Source organism: Leiobunum rupestre, chromosome 9 (genome assembly GCF_980474605.1).
Source record: "Leiobunum rupestre chromosome 9, qqLeiRupe1.1.hap1, whole genome shotgun sequence".
Classification (NCBI taxonomy): Eukaryota; Metazoa; Arthropoda; class Arachnida; order Opiliones; family Sclerosomatidae; genus Leiobunum; species Leiobunum rupestre.
This window is the reverse complement of record NC_143392.1, coordinates 24,492,966-24,514,021: the sequence shown is the minus strand read 5'-3', so window position 1 is coordinate 24,514,021 and position 21,056 is coordinate 24,492,966.

Genomic DNA, 21,056 nt, shown 5'->3' with positions numbered 1-21,056 from the left:
TTATATTTCTTTTCTTAGTGTGATTAGATTAACAGAGCTGCCAGGCTTATTTTTATCAATAATTATTCAAGCTTATTGATTTGTTAATCAATTGCTAGTGTCAATGTTTCTTCAAAACCCTGATTGACTGCAGAAATTTACCAAAATTCGCCATTTCAACAAGGCAATCTGCCAGATAAATGGATTTTGGAGCTGGAAATATTCATATATCTTAAGAATTAATTCAAAATTTATATTTCTTTTCTTAGTGTGGTTAACAAAACATAGCTGCCAGGCTTATTTCTATCAATAATTATTCAAATTTATAGATTTGTTAGTGAATTGCTTGTGTCGACTTTTCTTCAAAACCCTGTTAAACTATAGCAATTTACCAAAATTTGGTATTTCAAAACGGCAATCTGCCAGATAAATGGATTTTGGAACTGAAATTATTCTTCATTCTTAAGAATTAATTCAAAATTTATATTCATTTTCTTAGTGTGATTAGCATAACAGAGCTGCCAGGCTTATTTTTATCAATAATTATTCAAGTTTATTGATTTGTTAATCAATTGCTAGTGTCAATGTTTCTTCAAAACCCTGATTGACTTAAGAAATTTACCAAAATTCGGCATTTCAACACGGCAATCTGCCTGATAAATGGATTTTGGAGCTGGAAATATTCATTAATTCTTAAGAATTAATTCAAAATTTATATTTCTTTTCTTAGTGTGGTTAGCATAACAGAGCTGCCAGGCTTATTTTTATCAATAATTATTCAAGTTTATTGATTTGTTAATCAATTGCTAGTGTCAATGTTTCTTCGAAACCCTGATTGACTGAAGAAATTTACCAAAATTTGGCATTTCAACACGGCAATCTGCCAGCTAAATGGATTTTGGAGCTGGAAATATTCATTAATTCTTAAGAATTAATTCAAAATTTATATTTATTTTTTAGTGTGATTAGATTAACAGAGCTGCCAGGCTTATTTTTATCAATAATTATTTAAGCTTATTGATTTGTTAATCAATTGCTAGTGTCAATGTTTCTTCAAAACCCTGATTGACTGAAGAAATTTACCAAAATTCGATATTTCAACACGGCAATCTGCCAGATAAATGGATTTTGGTGCTTGAAATATTCATAATTCTTAAGAATTAATTAATTAATCGATTTTCTTAGTGTGGTTAATAAAACAGAGCTGCCAGGCTTATTTATATCAATAATTATTCAAATTTAGAGATTTGTTAATGAATTGCTAGTGTCAATGTTTCTGCAAAACCCTGTTTGACTGAAGAAATTTACCAAAATTTGTCATTTCAACACGCCAATCTGCCAGATAAATGGATTTTGGTGCATGAAATATTCACAATTCTTAAGAATTAATTCAAAATTTATATTTCTTTTCTTAGTGTGGTTAGCATAACAGAGCTGCCAGGCTTATTTTTATCATAATTATTCAAGGTTATTGATTTGTTAATCAATTGCTAGTGTCAATGTTTGTTCAAAACCCTGATTGACTGAAGAAATTTACCAAAATTCGGCATTTCAACACGGCAATCTGTCAGATAAATGGATTTTGGTGCTTGAAATATTCATAATTCTTAAGAATAAATTAATTAATCGATTTTCTTAGTGTGGTTAATAAAACAGAGCTGCCAGGCTTATTTATATCAATAATTATTCAAATTTAAAGATTTGTTAGTGAATTGCTTGTGTCGACTTTTCTTCAAAACCCTGTTAAACTATAGCAATTTACCAAAATTTGGTATTTCAAAACGGCAATCTGCCAGATAAATGGATTTTGGAACTGAAATTATTCTTCATTCTTAAGAATTAATTTAAAATTTATATTTATTTTCTTAGTGTGATTAGCATAACAGAGCTGCCAGGCTTATTTTTATCAATAATTATTCAAGCTTATTGATTTGTTAATCAATTGCTAGTGTCAATGTTTCTTCAAAACCCTGATTGACTTAAGAAATTTACCAAAATTCGGCATTTCAACACGGCAATCTGCCTGAAAAATGGATTTTGGAGCTGGAAATATTCATTAATTCTTAAGAATTAATTCAAAATTTATATTTCTTTTCTTAGTGTGGTTAGCATAACAGAGCTGCCAGGCTTATTTTTATCAATAATTATTCAAGTTTATTGATTTGTTAATCAATTGCTAGTGTCAATGTTTCTTCGAAACCCTGATTGACTGAAGAAATTGACCAAAATTTGGCATTTCAACACGGCAATCTGCCAGCTAAATGGATTTTGGAGCTGGAAATATTCATTAATTCTTAAGAATTAATTCAAAATTTATATTTCTTTTCTTAGTGTGATTAGATTAACAGAGCTGCCAGGCTTATTTTTATCAATAATTATTCAAGCTTATTGATTTGTTAATCAATTGCTAGTGTCAATGTTTCTTCAAAACCCTGATTGACTGCAGAAATTTACCAAAATTCGCCATTTCAACAAGGCAATCTGCCAGATAAATGGATTTTGGAGCTGGAAATATTCATATATCTTAAGAATTAATTCAAAATTTATATTTCTTTTCTTAGTGTGGTTAACAAAACATAGCTGCCAGGCTTATTTCTATCAATAATTATTCAAATTTATAGATTTGTTAGTGAATTGCTTGTGTCGACTTTTCTTCAAAACCCTGTTAAACTATAGCAATTTACCAAAATTTGGTATTTCAAAACGGCAATCTGCCAGATAAATGGATTTTGGAACTGAAATTATTCTTCATTCTTAAGAATTAATTCAAAATTTATATTCATTTTCTTAGTGTGATTAGCATAACAGAGCTGCCAGGCTTATTTTTATCAATAATTATTCAAGTTTATTGATTTGTTAATCAATTGCTAGTGTCAATGTTTCTTCAAAACCCTGATTGACTGAAGAAATTTACCAAAATTCGGCTTTTCAACACGGCAATCTGCCAGATAAATGGATTTTGGAGCTGGAAATATTCATAATTCTTAAAAATTAATTCAAAATTTATATTTATTTTCTTAGTGTGGTTAACAAAACAGAGCTGCCAGGCTTATTTATATCAAAAATTATTCAAGTTTAGAGATTTGTTAATGAATTGCTAGTGTCAATGTTACTTCAAAACCCTGTTTGACTGAAGAAATTTACCAAAATTTGGCATTTCAACACGGCAATCTGCCAGATAAATGGATTTTGGTGCTGGAAATATTCATAATTCTTAAGAATTAATTCAAAATATATATCGATTTTCTTAGTGTGGTTTATAAAATAGAGCTGCCAGGCTTATTTTTTTCAATAATTATTCAAGTTTATTGATTTGTTAATCAATTGCTAGTTTCAATGTTTGTTCAAAACCCTGATTGACTGAAGAAATTTACCAAAATTCGGCATTTCAACACGGCAATCTGCCAGATAAATGGATATTGGTGCTTGAAATATTCATAATTCTTAAGAATTAATTAATTAATCGATTTTCTTAGTGTGGTCAATAAAACAGAGCTGCCAGGCTTATTTATATCAATAATTATTCAAGTTTAGAGATTTGTTAAAGAATTGCTAGTGTCAATGTTTCTGTTAAACCCTGTTTGACTGAAGAAATTAACAAAATTTGTCGTTTCAACACGGCAATCTGCCAGATAAATGGATTTTGGTGCTGGAAATATTCATAATTCTTAAGAATTAATTCAAAATATATATCGATTTTCTTAGTGTGGTTTATAAAATAGAGCTGCCAGGCTTATTTTTATCAATAATTATTCAAGTTTATTGATTTGTTAATCAATTGCTAGTGTCAATGTTTCTTCAAAACCCTGATGACTCAAAAATTTACCAAAATTCTTCATTTCAACATGGCAATCTGCCAGATAAATGGATTTTGTAGCTGGAAATATTCATTAATTCTTAAGAATTAATTCAAAATTTATATTTCTTTTCTTAGTGTGGTTAACAAAACAGAGCTGCCAGGCTTATTTATATCAATAATTATTTAAGTTTATTGATTTGTTAGTCAATTGCTAGTGTCAATGTTTCTTCAAAACCCTGATTGACTGAAGAAATTTACCAAAATTCGGCATTTCATAACGGCAATCGGCCAGATAAATGGATTTTGGAGATGGAAATATTCATTAATTCTTAATAATTAATTCAAAATTTATATTTCTTTTCTTAGTGTGGTTAGCATAACAGAGCTGCCAGGCTTATTTTTATCAATAATTATTCAAGTTTATTGATTTTTTAATCAATTGCTAGTGTCAATGTTTCTTCAAAACCCTGATTGACTGAAGAAATTTACCAAAATTCGGCATTTCAACACGGCAATCTGCCAGATAAATGGATTTTGGAGCTGGAAATATTCATAATTCTTAAAAATTAATTCAAAATTTATATTTATTTTCTTAGTTTGGTTAACAAAACAGAGCTTCCAGGCTTATTTATATCAATAATTATTCAAGGATATTGATTTGTTAATCAATTGCTAGTGTCAATGTTTGTTCAAAACCCTGATTGACTGAAGAAATTTACCAAAATTCGGCATTTCAACACGGCAATCTGCCAGATAAATGGATATTGGTGCTTGAAATATTCATAATTCTTAAGAATTAATTAATTAATCGATTTTCTTAGTGTGGTCAATAAAACAGAGCTGCCAGGCTTATTTATATCAATAATTATTCAAGTTTAGAGATTTGTTAAAGAATTGCTAACGTCAATGTTTCTGTAAAACCCTGATTGACTTAAGAAATTTACCAAAATTCGGCATTTCAACACGGCAATCTGCCTGATAAATGGATTTTGGAGCTGGAAATATTCATTAATTCTTAAGAATTAATTCAAAATTTATATTTCTTTTCTTAGTGTGGTTAGCATAACAGAGCTGCCAGGCTTATTTTTATCAATAATTATTCAAGTTTATTGATTTGTTAATCAATTGCTAGTGTCAATGTTTCTTCGAAACCCTGATTGACTGAAGAAATTTACCAAAATTTGGCATTTCAACACGGCAATCTGCCAGCTAAATGGATTTTGGAGCTGGAAATATTCATTAATTATTAAGAATTAATTCAAAATTTATATTTATTTTTTAGTGTGATTAGATTAACAGAGCTGCCAGGCTTATTTTTATCAATTATTATTTAAGCTTATTGATTTGTTAATCAATTGCTAGTGTCAATGTTTCTTCAAAACCCTGATTGACTGAAGAAATTTACCAAAATTCGATATTTCAACACGGCAATCTGCCAGATAAATGGATTTTGGTGCTTGAAATATTCATAATTCTTAAGAATTAATTAATTAATCGATTTTCTTAGTGTGGTTAATAAAACAGAGCTGCCAGGCTTATTTATATCAATAATTATTCAAATTTAGAGATTTGTTAATGAATTGCTAGTGTCAATGTTTCTGCAAAACCCTGTTTGACTGAAGAAATTTACCAAAATTTGTCATTTCAACACGCCAATCTGCCAGATAAATGGATTTTGGTGCATGAAATATTCACAATTCTTAAGAATTAATTCAAAATTTATATTTCTTTTCTTAGTGTGGTTAGCATAACAGAGCTGCCAGGCTTATTTTTATCATAATTATTCAAGGTTATTGATTTGTTAATCAATTGCTAGTGTCAATGTTTGTTCAAAACCCTGATTGACTGAAGAAATTTACCAAAATTCGGCATTTCAACACGGCAATCTGTCAGATAAATGGATTTTGGTGCTTGAAATATTCATAATTCTTAAGAATAAATTAATTAATCGATTTTCTTAGTGTGGTTAATAAAACAGAGCTGCCAGGCTTATTTATATCAATAATTATTCAAATTTAAAGATTTGTTAGTGAATTGCTTGTGTCGACTTTTCTTCAAAACCCTGTTAAACTATAGCAATTTACCAAAATTTGGTATTTCAAAACGGCAATCTGCCAGATTAATGGATTTTGGAACTGAAATTATTCTTCATTCTTAAGAATTAATTTAAAATTTATATTTATTTTCTTAGTGTGATTAGCATAACAGAGCTGCCAGGCTTATTTTTATCAATAATTATTCAAGCTTATTGATTTGTTAATCAATTGCTAGTGTCAATGTTTCTTCAAAACCCTGATTGACTTAAGAAATTTACCAAAATTCGGCATTTCAACACGGCAATCTGCCTGAAAAATGGATTTTGGAGCTGGAAATATTCATTAATTCTTAAGAATTAATTCAAAATTTATATTTCTTTTCTTAGTGTGGTTAGCATAACAGAGCTGCCAGGCTTATTTTTATCAATAATTATTCAAGTTTATTGATTTGTTAATCAATTGCTAGTGTCAATGTTTCTTCGAAACCCTGATTGACTGAAGAAATTGACCAAAATTTGGCATTTCAACACGGCAATCTGCCAGCTAAATGGATTTTGGAGCTGGAAATATTCATTAATTCTTAAGAATTAATTCAAAATTTATATTTCTTTTCTTAGTGTGATTAGATTAACAGAGCTGCCAGGCTTATTTTTATCAATAATTATTCAAGCTTATTGATTTGTTAATCAATTGCTAGTGTCAATGTTTCTTCAAAACCCTGATTGACTGCAGAAATTTACCAAAATTCGCCATTTCAACAAGGCAATCTGCCAGATAAATGGATTTTGGAGCTGGAAATATTCATATATCTTAAGAATTAATTCAAAATTTATATTTCTTTTCTTAGTGTGGTTAACAAAACATAGCTGCCAGGCTTATTTCTATCAATAATTATTCAAATTTATAGATTTGTTAGTGAATTGCTTGTGTCGACTTTTCTTCAAAACCCTGTTAAACTATAGCAATTTACCAAAATTTGGTATTTCAAAACGGCAATCTGCCAGATAAATGGATTTTGGAACTGAAATTATTCTTCATTCTTAAGAATTAATTCAAAATTTATATTCATTTTCTTAGTGTGATTAGCATAACAGAGCTGCCAGGCTTATTTTTATCAATAATTATTCAAGTTTATTGATTTGTTAATCAATTGCTAGTGTCAATGTTTCTTCAAAACCCTGATTGACTGAAGAAATTTACCAAAATTCGGCTTTTCAACACGGCAATCTGCCAGATAAATGGATTTTGGAGCTGGAAATATTCATAATTCTTAAAAATTAATTCAAAATTTATATTTATTTTCTTAGTGTGGTTAACAAAACAGAGCTGCCAGGCTTATTTATATCAAAAATTATTCAAGTTTAGAGATTTGTTAATGAATTGCTAGTGTCAATGTTACTTCAAAACCCTGTTTGACTGAAGAAATTTACCAAAATTTGGCATTTCAACACGGCAATCTGCCAGATAAATGGATTTTGGTGCTGGAAATATTCATAATTCTTAAGAATTAATTCAAAATATATATCGATTTTCTTAGTGTGGTTTATAAAATAGAGCTGCCAGGCTTATTTTTTTCAATAATTATTCAAGTTTATTGATTTGTTAATCAATTGCTAGTTTCAATGTTTGTTCAAAACCCTGATTGACTGAAGAAATTTACCAAAATTCGGCATTTCAACACGGCAATCTGCCAGATAAATGGATATTGGTGCTTGAAATATTCATAATTCTTAAGAATTAATTAATTAATCGATTTTCTTAGTGTGGTCAATAAAACAGAGCTGCCAGGCTTATTTATATCAATAATTATTCAAGTTTAGAGATTTGTTAAAGAATTGCTAGTGTCAATGTTTCTGTTAAACCCTGTTTGACTGAAGAAATTAACAAAATTTGTCGTTTCAACACGGCAATCTGCCAGATAAATGGATTTTGGTGCTGGAAATATTCATAATTCTTAAGAATTAATTCAAAATATATATCGATTTTCTTAGTGTGGTTTATAAAATAGAGCTGCCAGGCTTATTTTTATCAATAATTATTCAAGTTTATTGATTTGTTAATCAATTGCTAGTGTCAATGTTTCTTCAAAACCCTGATGACTCAAAAATTTACCAAAATTCGGCATTTCAACATGGCAATCTGCCAGATAAATGGATTTTGTAGCTGGAAATATTCATTAATTCTTAAGAATTAATTCAAAATTTATATTTCTTTTCTTAGTGTGGTTAACAAAACAGAGCTGCCAGGCTTATTTATATCAATAATTATTTAAGTTTATTGATTTGTTAGTCAATTGCTAGTGTCAATGTTTCTTCAAAACCCTGATTGACTGAAGAAATTTACCAAAATTCGGCATTTCTAACGGCAATCGGCCAGATAAATGGATTTTGGAGATGGAAATATTCATTAATTCTTAATAATTAATTCAAAATTTATATTTCTTTTCTTAGTGTGGTTAGCATAACAGAGCTGCCAGGCTTATTTTTATCAATAATTATTCAAGTTTATTGATTTTTTAATCAATTGCTAGTGTCAATGTTTCTTCAAAACCCTGATTGACTGAAGAAATTTACCAAAATTCGGCATTTCAACACGGCAATCTGCCAGATAAATGGATTTTGGAGCTGGAAATATTCATAATTCTTAAAAATTAATTCAAAATTTATATTTATTTTCTTAGTTTGGTTAACAAAACAGAGCTTCCAGGCTTATTTATATCAATAATTATTCAAGTATATTGATTTGTTAATCAATTGCTAGTGTCAATGTTTGTTCAAAACCCTGATTGACTGAAGAAATTTACCAAAATTCGGCATTTCAACACGGCAATCTGCCAGATAAATGGATATTGGTGCTTGAAATATTCATAATTCTTAAGAATTAATTAATTAATCGATTTTCTTAGTGTGGTCAATAAAACAGAGCTGCCAGGCTTATTTATATCAATAATTATTCAAGTTTAGAGATTTGTTAAAGAATTGCTAACGTCAATGTTTCTGTAAAACCCTGTTTGACTGAAGAAATTTACCAAAATTTGTCGTTTCAACACGGCAATCTGCCAGATAAATGGATTTTGGTGCATGAAATATTCACAATTCTTAAGAATTAAATCAAAATTTATATTTCTTTTCTTAGTGTGGTTAATAAAACAGAGCTGCCAGGCTTATTTCTATCAAAAATTATTCAAGTTTAGAGATTTGTTAATGAATTGCTAGTGTCAATGTTTCTTCAAAACCTTTTTTGACTGAAGAAATTTACCAAAATTTGGCATTTCAACACGGCAATCTGCCAGCTAAATGGATTTTGGAGCTGGAAATATTCATTAATTCTTAAGAATTAATTCAAAATTTATATTTATTTTCTTAGTGTGATTAGCATAACAGAGCTGCCAGGCTTATTTTTATCAATAATTATTCAAGTTTATTGATTTGTTAATCAATTGCTAGTGTCAATGTTTCTTCAAAACCCTGAGTGACTGAAGAAATTTACCAAAATTCGGCTTTTCAACACGGCAATCTGCCAGATAAATGGATTTTGGAGCTGGAAATATTCATAATTCTTAAGAATTAATTCAAAATTTACATTTGTTTTCTTAGTGTGATTAGCATAACAGAGCTGCCAGGCTTATTTCTATCAATAATTATTCAAATTTATAGATTTGTTAGTGAATTGCTTGTGTCGACTTTTCTTCCAAACCCTGTTAAACTATAGCAATTTACCAAAATTTGGTATTTCAAAACGGCAATCTGCCAGATAAATGGATTTTGGAACTGAAATTATTCTTCATTCTTAAGAATTAATTCAAAATTTATATTTATTTTCTTAGTGTGATTAGCATAACAGAGCTGCCAGGCTTATTTTTATCAATAATTATTCAAGTTTATTGATTTGTTAATCAATTGCTAGTGTCAATGTTTCTTCAAAACCCTGAGTGACTGAAGAAATTTACCAAAATTCGGCTTTTCAACACGGCAATCTGCCAGATAAATGGATTTTGGAGCTGGAAATATTCATAATTCTTAAAAATTAATTCAAAATTTATATTTATTTTCTTAGTGTGGTTAACAAAACAGAGCTGCCAGGCTTATTTATATCAAAAATTATTCAAGTTTAGAGATTTGTTAATGAATTGCTATTGTCAATGTTACTTCAAAACCCTGTTTGACTGAAGAAATTTACCAAAATTTGGCATTTCAACACGGCAATCTGCCAGATAAATGGATTTTTGTGCTGGAAATATTCATAATTCTTAAAAATTAATTCAAAATTTACATTTGTTTTCTTAGTGTGGTTAACAAACAGAGCTGCCAGGCTTATTTATATCAAAAATTATTCAAGTTTAGAGATTTGTTAATGAATTGCTAGTGTCAATGTTACTTCAAAACCCTGTTTGACTGAAGAAATTTACCAAAATTTGGCATTTCAACACGGCAATCTGCCAGATAAATGGATTTTTGTGCTGGAAATATTCATAATTCTTAAGAATTAATTCAAAATATATATCGATTTTCTTAGTGTGGTTAATAAAATAGAGCTGCCAGGCTTATTTTTATCAATAATTATTCAAGTTTAGAGATTTGTTAAAGAATTGCTAACGTCAATGTTTCTGTAAAACCCTGTTTGACTGAAGAAATTTACCAAAATTTGTCGTTTCAACACGGCAATCTGCCAGATAAATGGATTTTGGTGCATGAAATATTCACAATTCTTAAGAATTAATTCAAAATATATATTTCTTTTCTTGGTGTGATTAGCATAACAGAGCTGCCAGGCTTATTTTTATCAATAATTATTCAAGCTTATTGATTTGTTAATCAATTGCTAGTGTCAATGTTTCTTCAAAACCCTGATTGACTTAAGAAATTTACCAAAATTCGGCATTTCAACACGGCAATCTGCCAGATAAATGGATTTTGGAGCTGGAAATATTCATTAATTCTTAAGAATTAAATCAAAATTTATATTTCTTTTCTTAGTGTGGTTAATAAAACAGAGCTGCCAGGCTTATTTATATCAAAAATTATTCAAGTTTAGAGATTTGTTAATGAATTGCTAGTGTCAATGTTTCTTCAAAACCTTTTTTGACTGAAGAAATTTACCAAAATTTGGCATTTCAACACGGCAATCTGCCAGCTAAATGGATTTTGGAGCTGAAAATATTCATTAATTCTTAAGAATTAATTCAAAATTTATATTTCTTTTCTTAGTGTGATTAGCATAACAGAGCTGCCAGGCTTATTTCTATCAATAATTATTCAAATTTATAGATTTGTTAGTGAATTGCTTGTGTCGACTTTTCTTCCAAACCCTGTTAAACTATAGCAATTTACCAAAATTTGGTATTTCAAAACGGCAATCTGCCAGATAAATGGATTTTGGAACTGAAATTATTCTTCATTCTTAAGAATTAATTCAAAATTTATATTTATTTTCTTAGTGTGATTAGCATAACAGAGCTGCCAGGCTTATTTTTATCAATAATTATTCAAGTTTATTGATTTGTTAATCAATTGCTAGTGTCAATGTTTCTTCAAAACCCTGAGTGACTGAAGAAATTTACCAAAATTCGGCTTTTCAACACGGCAATCTGCCAGATAAATGGTTTTTGGAGCTTAAAATATTCATAATTCTTAAAAATTAATTCAAAATTTATATTTATTTTCTTAGTGTGGTTAACAAAACAGAGCTGCCAGGCTTATTTATATCAAAAATTATTCAAGTTTAGAGATTTGTTAATGAATTGCTAGTGTCAATGTTACTTCAAAACCCTGTTTGACTGAAGAAATTTACCAAAATTTGGCATTTCAACACGGCAATCTGCCAGATAAATGGATTTTTGTGCTGGAAATATTCATAATTCTTAAAAATTAATTCAAAATTTACATTTGTTTTCTTAGTGTGGTTAACAAAACAGAGCTGTCAGGCTTATTTATATCAAAAATTATTCAAGTTTAGAGATTTGTTAATGAATTGCTAGTGTCAATGTTACTTCAAAACCCTGTTTGACTGAAGAAATTTACCAAAATTTGGCATTTCAACACGGCAATCTGCCAGATAAATGGATTTTTGTGCTGGAAATATTCATAATTCTTAAGAATTAATTCAAAATATATATCGATTTTCTTAGTGTGGTTAATAAAATAGAGCTGCCAGGCTTATTTTTATCAATAATTATTCAAGTTTATTGATTTGTTAATCAATTGCTAGTGTCAATGTTTCTTCAAAACCCTGATGACTCAAAAATTTACCAAAATTCGGCATTTCAACATGGCAATCTGCCAGATAAATGGATTTTGTAGCTGGAAATATTCATTAATTCTTAAGAATTAATTAAAAATTTATATTTCTTTTCTTAGTGTGGTTAACAAAACAGAGCTGCCAGGCTTATTTATATCAATAATTATTTACGTTTATTGATTTGTTAGTCAATTGCTAGTGTCAATGTTTCTTCAAAAACCTGATTGACTGAAGAAATTTACCAAAATTCGGCATTTCATAACGGCAATCGGCCAGATAAATGGATTTTGGAGCTGGAAATATTCATTAATTCTTAAGAATTAATTTAAAATTTATATTTCTTTTCTTAGTGAGGTTACCATAACAGAGCTGCCAGGCTTATTTTTATCAATAATTATTCAAGTTTATTGATTTTTTAATCAATTGCTAGTGTCAATGTTTCTTCAAAACCCTGATTGACTGAAGAAATTTACCAAAATTCGGCATTTCAACACGGCAATCTGCCAGATAAATGGATATTTGTGCTTGAAATATTCATAATTCTTAAGAATTAATTAATTAATCGATTTTCTTAGTGTGGTCAATAAAACAGAGCTGCCAGGCTTATTTATATCAATAATTATTCAAGTTTAGAGATTTGTTTAAGAATTGCTAGTGTCAATGTTTCTGCAAAACCCTGTTTGACTGAAGAAATTTACCAAAATTTGTCGTTTCAACACGGCAATCTGCCAGATAAATGGATTTTGGTGCATGAAATATTCACAATTCTTAAGAATTAATTCAAAATATATATTTATTTTCTTAGTGTGGTTAACAAAACAGAGCTGCCAGGCTTATTTATATCAATAATAATTCAAGTTTAGAGATTTGCTAATGAATTGCTAGTGTCAATGTTTTTTCAAAACCCTGTTTGACTGAAGAAATTTACCAAAATTTGGCATTTCAACACGGCAATCTGCCAGCTAAATGGATTTTGGAGCTGGAAATATTCATTAATTCTTAAGAATTAATTCAAAATTTATATTTCTTTTCTTAGTGTGATTAGCATAACAGAGCTGCCAGGCTTATTTTTATCAATAATTATTCAAGTTTATTGATTTTTTAATCAATTGCTAGTGTCAATGTTTCTTCAAAACCCTGATGACTCAAAAAATTACCAAAATTTGGCATTTCAACACGGCAATCTGCCAGATAAATGGATTTTTGTGCTGGAAATATTCATAATTCTTAAGAATTAATTCAAAATATATATCGATTTTCTTAGTGTGGTTAATAAAATAGAGCTGCCAGGCTTATTTTTATCAATAATTATTCAAGTTTATTGATTTGTTAATCAATTGCTAGTGTCAATGTTTCTTCAAAACCCTGATGACTCAAAAATTTACCAAAATTCGGCATTTCAACATGGCAATCTGCCAGATAAATGGATTTTGGAGCTGGAAATATTCATTAATTCTTAAGAATTAATTCAAAATTTATATTTCTTTTCTTAGTGTGATTAGCATAACAGAGCTGCCAGGCTTATTTTTATCAATAATTATTCAAGTTTATTGATTTGTTAATCAATTGCTAGTGTCAATGTTTCTTCAAAACCCTGATTGACTGTAGAAATTTACCAAAATTCGGCTTTTCAATACGGCAATCTGCCAGATAATTGGTTTTTGGAGCTTAAAATATTCATAATTCTTAAAAATTAATTCAAAATTTATATTTATTTTCTTAGTGTGGTTAACAAAACAGAGCTGCCAGGCTTATTTTTATCAATAATTATTCAAGTTTATTGATTTGTTAATCAATTGCTAGTGTCAATGTTTCTTCAAAACCCTGATTGACTGAAGAAATTTACCAAAATTTGCCATTTCAACACGGCAATCTGCCAGATAAATGGATTTTGGTGCATGAAATATTCACAATTCTTAAGAATTAATTCAAAATATATATTTCTTTTCTTGGTGTGATTAGCATAACAGAGCTGCCAGGCTTATTTTTATCAATAATTATTCAAGCTTAATGATTTGTTAATCAATTGCTAGTGTCAATGTTTCTTCAAAACCCTGATTGACTTAAGAAATTTACCAAAATTCGGCATTTCAACACGGCAATCTGCCAGATAAATGGATTTTGGAGCTGGAAATATTCATTAATTCTTAAGAATTAAATCAAAATTTATATTTCTTTTCTTAGTGTGGTTAATAAAACAGAGCTGCCAGGCTTATTTTTATCAATAATTATTCAAGTTTAGAGATTTGTTAATGAATTGCTAGTGTCAATGTTTCTTCAAAACCTTTTTTGACTGAAGAAATTTACCAAAATTTGGCATTTCAACACGGCAATCTGCCAGCTAAATGGATTTTGGAGCTGAAAATATTCATTAATTCTTAAGAATTAATTCAAAATTTATATTTCTTTTCTTAGTGTGATTAGCATAACAGAGCTGCCAGGCTTATTTCTATCAATAATTATTCAAATTTATAGATTTGTTAGTGAATTGCTTGTGTCGACTTTTCTTCCAAACCCTGTTAAACTATAGCAATTTACCAAAATTTGGTATTTCAAAACGGCAATCTGCCAGATAAATGGATTTTGGAACTGAAATTATTCTTCATTCTTAAGAATTAATTCAAAATTTATATTTATTTTCTTAGTGTGATTAGCATAACAGAGCTGCCAGGCTTATTTTTATCAATAATTATTCAAGTTTATTGATTTGTTAATCAATTGCTAGTGTCAATGTTTCTTCAAAACCCTGAGTGACTGAAGAAATTTACCAAAATTCGGCTTTTCAACACGGCAATCTGCCAGATAAATGGTTTTTGGAGCTTAAAATATTCATAATTCTTAAAAATTAATTCAAAATTTATATTTATTTTCTTAGTGTGGTTAACAAAACAGAGCTGCCAGGCTTATTTATATCAAAAATTATTCAAGTTTAGAGATTTGTTAATGAATTGCTAGTGTCAATGTTACTTCAAAACCCTGTTTGACTGAAGAAATTTACCAAAATTTGGCATTTCAACACGGCAATCTGCCAGATAAATGGATTTTTGTGCTGGAAATATTCATAATTCTTAAAAATTAATTCAAAATTTACATTTGTTTTCTTAGTGTGGTTAACAAAACAGAGCTGTCAGGCTTATTTATATCAAAAATTATTCAAGTTTAGAGATTTGTTAATGAATTGCTAGTGTCAATGTTACTTCAAAACCCTGTTTGACTGAAGAAATTTACCAAAATTTGGCATTTCAACACGGCAATCTGCCAGATAAATGGATTTTTGTGCTGGAAATATTCATAATTCTTAAGAATTAATTCAAAATATATATCGATTTTCTTAGTGTGGTTAATAAAATAGAGCTGCCAGGCTTATTTTTATCAATAATTATTCAAGTTTATTGATTTGTTAATCAATTGCTAGTGTCAATGTTTCTTCAAAACCCTGATGACTCAAAAATTTACCAAAATTCGGCATTTCAACATGGCAATCTGCCAGATAAATGGATTTTGTAGCTGGAAATATTCATTAATTCTTAAGAATTAATTAAAAATTTATATTTCTTTTCTTAGTGTGGTTAACAAAACAGAGCTGCCAGGCTTATTTATATCAATAATTATTTACGTTTATTGATTTGTTAGTCAATTGCTAGTGTCAATGTTTCTTCAAAACCCTGATTGACTTAAGAAATTTACCAAAATTCGGCATTTCAACACGGCAATCTGCCTGAAAAATGGATTTTGGAGCTGGAAATATTCATTAATTCTTAAGAATTAATTCAAAATTTATATTTCTTTTCTTAGTGTGGTTAGCATAACAGAGCTGCCAGGCTTATTTTTATCAATAATTATTCAAGTTTATTGATTTGTTAATCAATTGCTAGTGTCAATGTTTCTTCGAAACCCTGATTGACTGAAGAAATTGACCAAAATTTGGCATTTCAACACGGCAATCTGCCAGCTAAATGGATTTTGGAGCTGGAAATATTCATTAATTCTTAAGAATTAATTCAAAATTTATATTCATTTTCTTAGTGTGATTAGCATAACAGAGCTGCCAGGCTTATTTTTATCAATAATTATTCAAGTTTATTGATTTGTTAATCAATTGCTAGTGTCAATGTTTCTTCAAAACCCTGATTGACTGAAGAAATTTACCAAAATTCGGCTTTTCAACACGGCAATCTGCCAGATAAATGGATTTTGGAGCTGGAAATATTCATAATTCTTAAAAATTAATTCAAAATTTATATTTATTTTCTTAGTGTGGTTAACAAAACAGAGCTGCCAGGCTTATTTATATCAAAAATTATTCAAGTTTAGAGATTTGTTAATGAATTGCTAGTGTCAATGTTTCTTCAAAACCCTGATGACTCAAAAATTTACCAAAATTCGGCATTTCAACATGGCAATCTGCCAGATAAATGGATTTTGTAGCTGGAAATATTCATTAATTCTTAAGAATTAATTAAAAATTTATATTTCTTTTCTTAGTGTGGTTAACAAAACAGAGCTGCCAGGCTTATTTATATCAATAATTATTTACGTTTATTGATTTGTTAGTCAATTGCTAGTGTCAATGTTTCTTCAAAAACCTGATTGACTGAAGAAATTTACCAAAATTCGGCATTTCATAACGGCAATCGGCCAGATAAATGGATTTTGGAGCTGGAAATATTCATTAATTCTTAAGAATTAATTTAAAATTTATATTTCTTTTCTTAGTGAGGTTACCATAACAGAGCTGCCAGGCTTATTTTTATCAATAATTATTCAAGTTTATTGATTTTTTAATCAATTGCTAGTGTCAATGTTTCTTCAAAACCCTGATTGACTGAAGAAATTTACCAAAATTCGGCATTTCAACACGGCAATCTGCCAGATAAATGGATATTTGTGCTTGAAATATTCATAATTCTTAAGAATTAATTAATTAATCGATTTTCTTAGTGTGGTCAATAAAACAGAGCTGCCAGGCTTATTTATATCAATAATTATTCAAGTTTAGAGATTTGTTTAAGAATTGCTAGTGTCAATGTTTCTGCAAAACCCTGTTTGACTGAAGAAATTTACCAAAATTTGTCGTTTCAACACGGCAATCTGCCAGATAAATGGATTTTGGTGCATGAAATATTCACAATTCTTAAGAATTAATTCAAAATATATATTTATTTTCTTAGTGTGGTTAACAAAACAGAGCTGCCAGGCTTATTTATATCAATAATAATTCAAGTTTAGAGATTTGCTAATGAATTGCTAGTGTCAATGTTTTTTCAAAACCCTGTTTGACTGAAGAAATTTACCAAAATTTGGCATTTCAACACGGCAATCTGCCAGCTAAATGGATTTTGGAGCTGGAAATATTCATTAATTCTTAAGAATTAATTCAAAATTTATATTTCTTTTCTTAGTGTGATTAGCATAACAGAGCTGCCAGGCTTATTTTTATCAATAATTATTCAAGTTTATTGATTTTTTAATCAATTGCTAGTGTCAATGTTTCTTCAAAACCCTGATGACTCAAAAAATTACCAAAATTTGGCATTTCAACACGGCAATCTGCCAGATAAATGGATTTTTGTGCTGGAAATATTCATAATTCTTAAGAATTAATTCAAAATATATATCGATTTTCTTAGTGTGGTTAATAAAATAGAGCTGCCAGGCTTATTTTTATCAATAATTATTCAAGTTTATTGATTTGTTAATCAATTGCTAGTGTCAATGTTTCTTCAAAACCCTGATGACTCAAAAATTTACCAAAATTCGGCATTTCAACATGGCAATCTGCCAGATAAATGGATTTTGGAGCTGGAAATATTCATTAATTCTTAAGAATTAATTCAAAATTTATATTTCTTTTCTTAGTGTGATTAGCATAACAGAGCTGCCAGGCTTATTTTTATCAATAATTATTCAAGTTTATTGATTTGTTAATCAATTGCTAGTGTCAATGTTTCTTCAAAACCCTGATTGACTGTAGAAATTTACCAAAATTCGGCTTTTCAATACGGCAATCTGCCAGATAATTGGTTTTTGGAGCTTAAAATATTCATAATTCTTAAAAATTAATTCAAAATTTATATTTATTTTCTTAGTGTGGTTAACAAAACAGAGCTGCCAGGCTTATTTTTATCAATAATTATTCAAGTTTATTGATTTGTTAATCAATTGCTAGTGTCAATGTTTCTTCAAAACCCTGATTGACTGAAGAAATTTACCAAAATTTGCCATTTCAACACGGCAATCTGCCAGCTAAATGGATTTTGGAGCTGGAAATATTCATTAATTCTTAAGAATTAATTCAAAATTTATATTTCTTTTCTTAGTGTGATTAGATTAACAGAGCTGCCAGGCTTATTTTTATCAATAATTATTCAAGCTTATTGATTTGTTAAACAATTGCTAGTGTCAATGTTTCTTCAAAACCCTGATTGACTGAAGAAATTTACCAAAATTCGATATTTCAACACGGCAATCTGCCAGATAAATGGATTTTGGTGCTTGAAATATTCATAATTCTTAAGAATTAATTAATTAATCGATTTTCTTAGTGTGGTTAATAAAACAGAGCTGCCAGGCTTATTTATATCAATAATTATTCAAGTTTAGAGATTTGTTAATGAATTGCTAGTGTCAATGTTTCTGCAAAACCCTGTTTGACTGAAGAAATTTACCAAAATTTGTCATTTCAACACGCCAATCTGCCAGATAAATGGATTTTGGTGCATGAAATATTCACAATTCTTAAGAATTAATTCAAAATTTATATTTCTTTTCTTAGTGTGGTTAGCATAACAGAGCTGCCAGGCTTATTTTTATCATAATTATTCAAGGTTATTGATTTGTTAATCAATTGCTAGTGTCAATGTTTGTTCAAAACCCTGATTGACTGAAGAAATTTACCAAAATTCGGCATTTCAACACGGCAATCTGCCAGATAAATGGATTTTGGTGCTTGAAATATTCATAATTCTTAAGAATAAATTAATTAATCGATTTTCTTAGTGTGGTTAATAAAACAGAGCTGCCAGGCTTATTTATATCAATAATTATTCAAGTTTAGAGATTTGCTAATGAATTGCTAGTGTCAATGTTTCTTCAAAACCCTGTTTGACTGAAGAAATTTACCAAAATTTGGCATTTCAACACGGCAATCTGCCAGCTAAATGAATTTTGGAGCTGGAAATATTCATTAATATTTAAGAATTAATTCAAAATTTATATTTCTTTTCTTAGTGTGATTAGATTAACAGAGCTGCCTGGCTTATTTTTATCAATAATTATTTAAGCTTATTGATTTGTTAATCAATTGCTAGTGTCAATGTTTCTTCAAAACCCTGATTGACTGCAGAAATTTACCAAAATTCGCCATTTCAACAAGGCAATCTGCCAGATAAATGGATTTTGGAGCTGGAAATATTCATATATCTTAAGAATTAATTCAAAATTTATATTTCTTTTCTTAGTGTGGTTAACAAAACATAGCTGCCAGGCTTATTTCTATCAATAATTATTCAAATTTAAAGATTTGTTAGTGAATTGCTTGTGTCGACTTTTCTTCAAAACCCTGTTAAACTATAGCAATTTACCAAAATTTGGTATTTCAAAACGGCAATCTGCCAGATAAATGGATTTTGGAACTGAAATTATTCTTCATTCTTAAGAATTAATTTAAAATTTATATTTATTTTCTTAGTGTGATTAGCATAACAGAGCTGCCAGGCTTATTTTTATCAATAATTATTCAAGCTTATTGATTTGTTAATCAATTGCTAGTGTCAATGTTTCTTCAAAACCCTGATTGACTTAAGAAATTTACCAAAATTCGGCATTTCAACACGGCAATCTGCCTGAAAAATGGATTTTGGAGCTGGAAATATTCATTAATTCTTAAGAATTAATTCAAAATTTATATTTCTTTTCTTAGTGTGGTTAGCATAACAGAGCTGCCAGGCTTATTTTTATCAATAATTATTCAAGTTTATTGATTTGTTAATCAATTGCTAGTGTCAATGTTTCTTCGAAACCCTGATTGACTGAAGAAATTGACCAAAATTTGGCATTTCAACACGGCAATCTGCCAGCTAAATGGATTTTGGAGCTGGAAATATTCATTAATTCTTAAGAATTAATTCAAAATTTATATTCATTTTCTTAGTGTGATTAGCATAACAGAGCTGCCAGGCTTATTTTTATCAATAATTATTCAAGTTTATTGATTTGTTAATCAATTGCTAGTGTCAATGTTTCTTCAAAACCCTGATTGACTGAAGAAATTTACCAAAATTCGGCTTTTCAACACGGCAATCTGCCAGATAAATGGATTTTGGAGCTGGAAATATTCATAATTCTTAAAAATTAATTCAAAATTTATATTTATTTTCTTAGTGTGGTTAACAAAACAGAGCTGCCAGGCTTATTTATATCAAAAATTATTCAAGTTTAGAGATTTGTTAATGAATTGCTAGTGTCAATGTTTCTTCAAAACCCTGATGACTCAAAAATTTACCAAAATTCGGCATTTCAACATGGCAATCTGCCAGATAAATGGATTTTGTAGCTGGAAATATTCATTAATTCTTAAGAATTAATTAAAAATTTATATTTCTTTTCTTAGTGTGGTTAACAAAACAGAGCTGCCAGGCTTATTTATATCAATAATTATTTACGTTTATTGATTTGTTAGTCAATTGCTAGTGTCAATGTTTCTTCAAAAACCTGATTGACTGAAGAAATTTACCAAAATTCGGCATTTCATAACGGCAATCGGCCAGATAAATGGATTTTGGAGCTGGAAATATTCATTAATTCTTAAGAATTAATTAAAAATTTATATTTCTTTTCTTAGTGTGGTTAACAAAACAGAGCTGCCAGGCTTATTTATATCAATAATTATTTACGTTTATTGATTTGTTAGTCAATTGCTAGTGTCAATGTTTCTTCAAAAACCTGATTGACTGAAGAAATTTACCAAAATTCGGCATTTCATAACGGCAATCGGCCAGATAAAT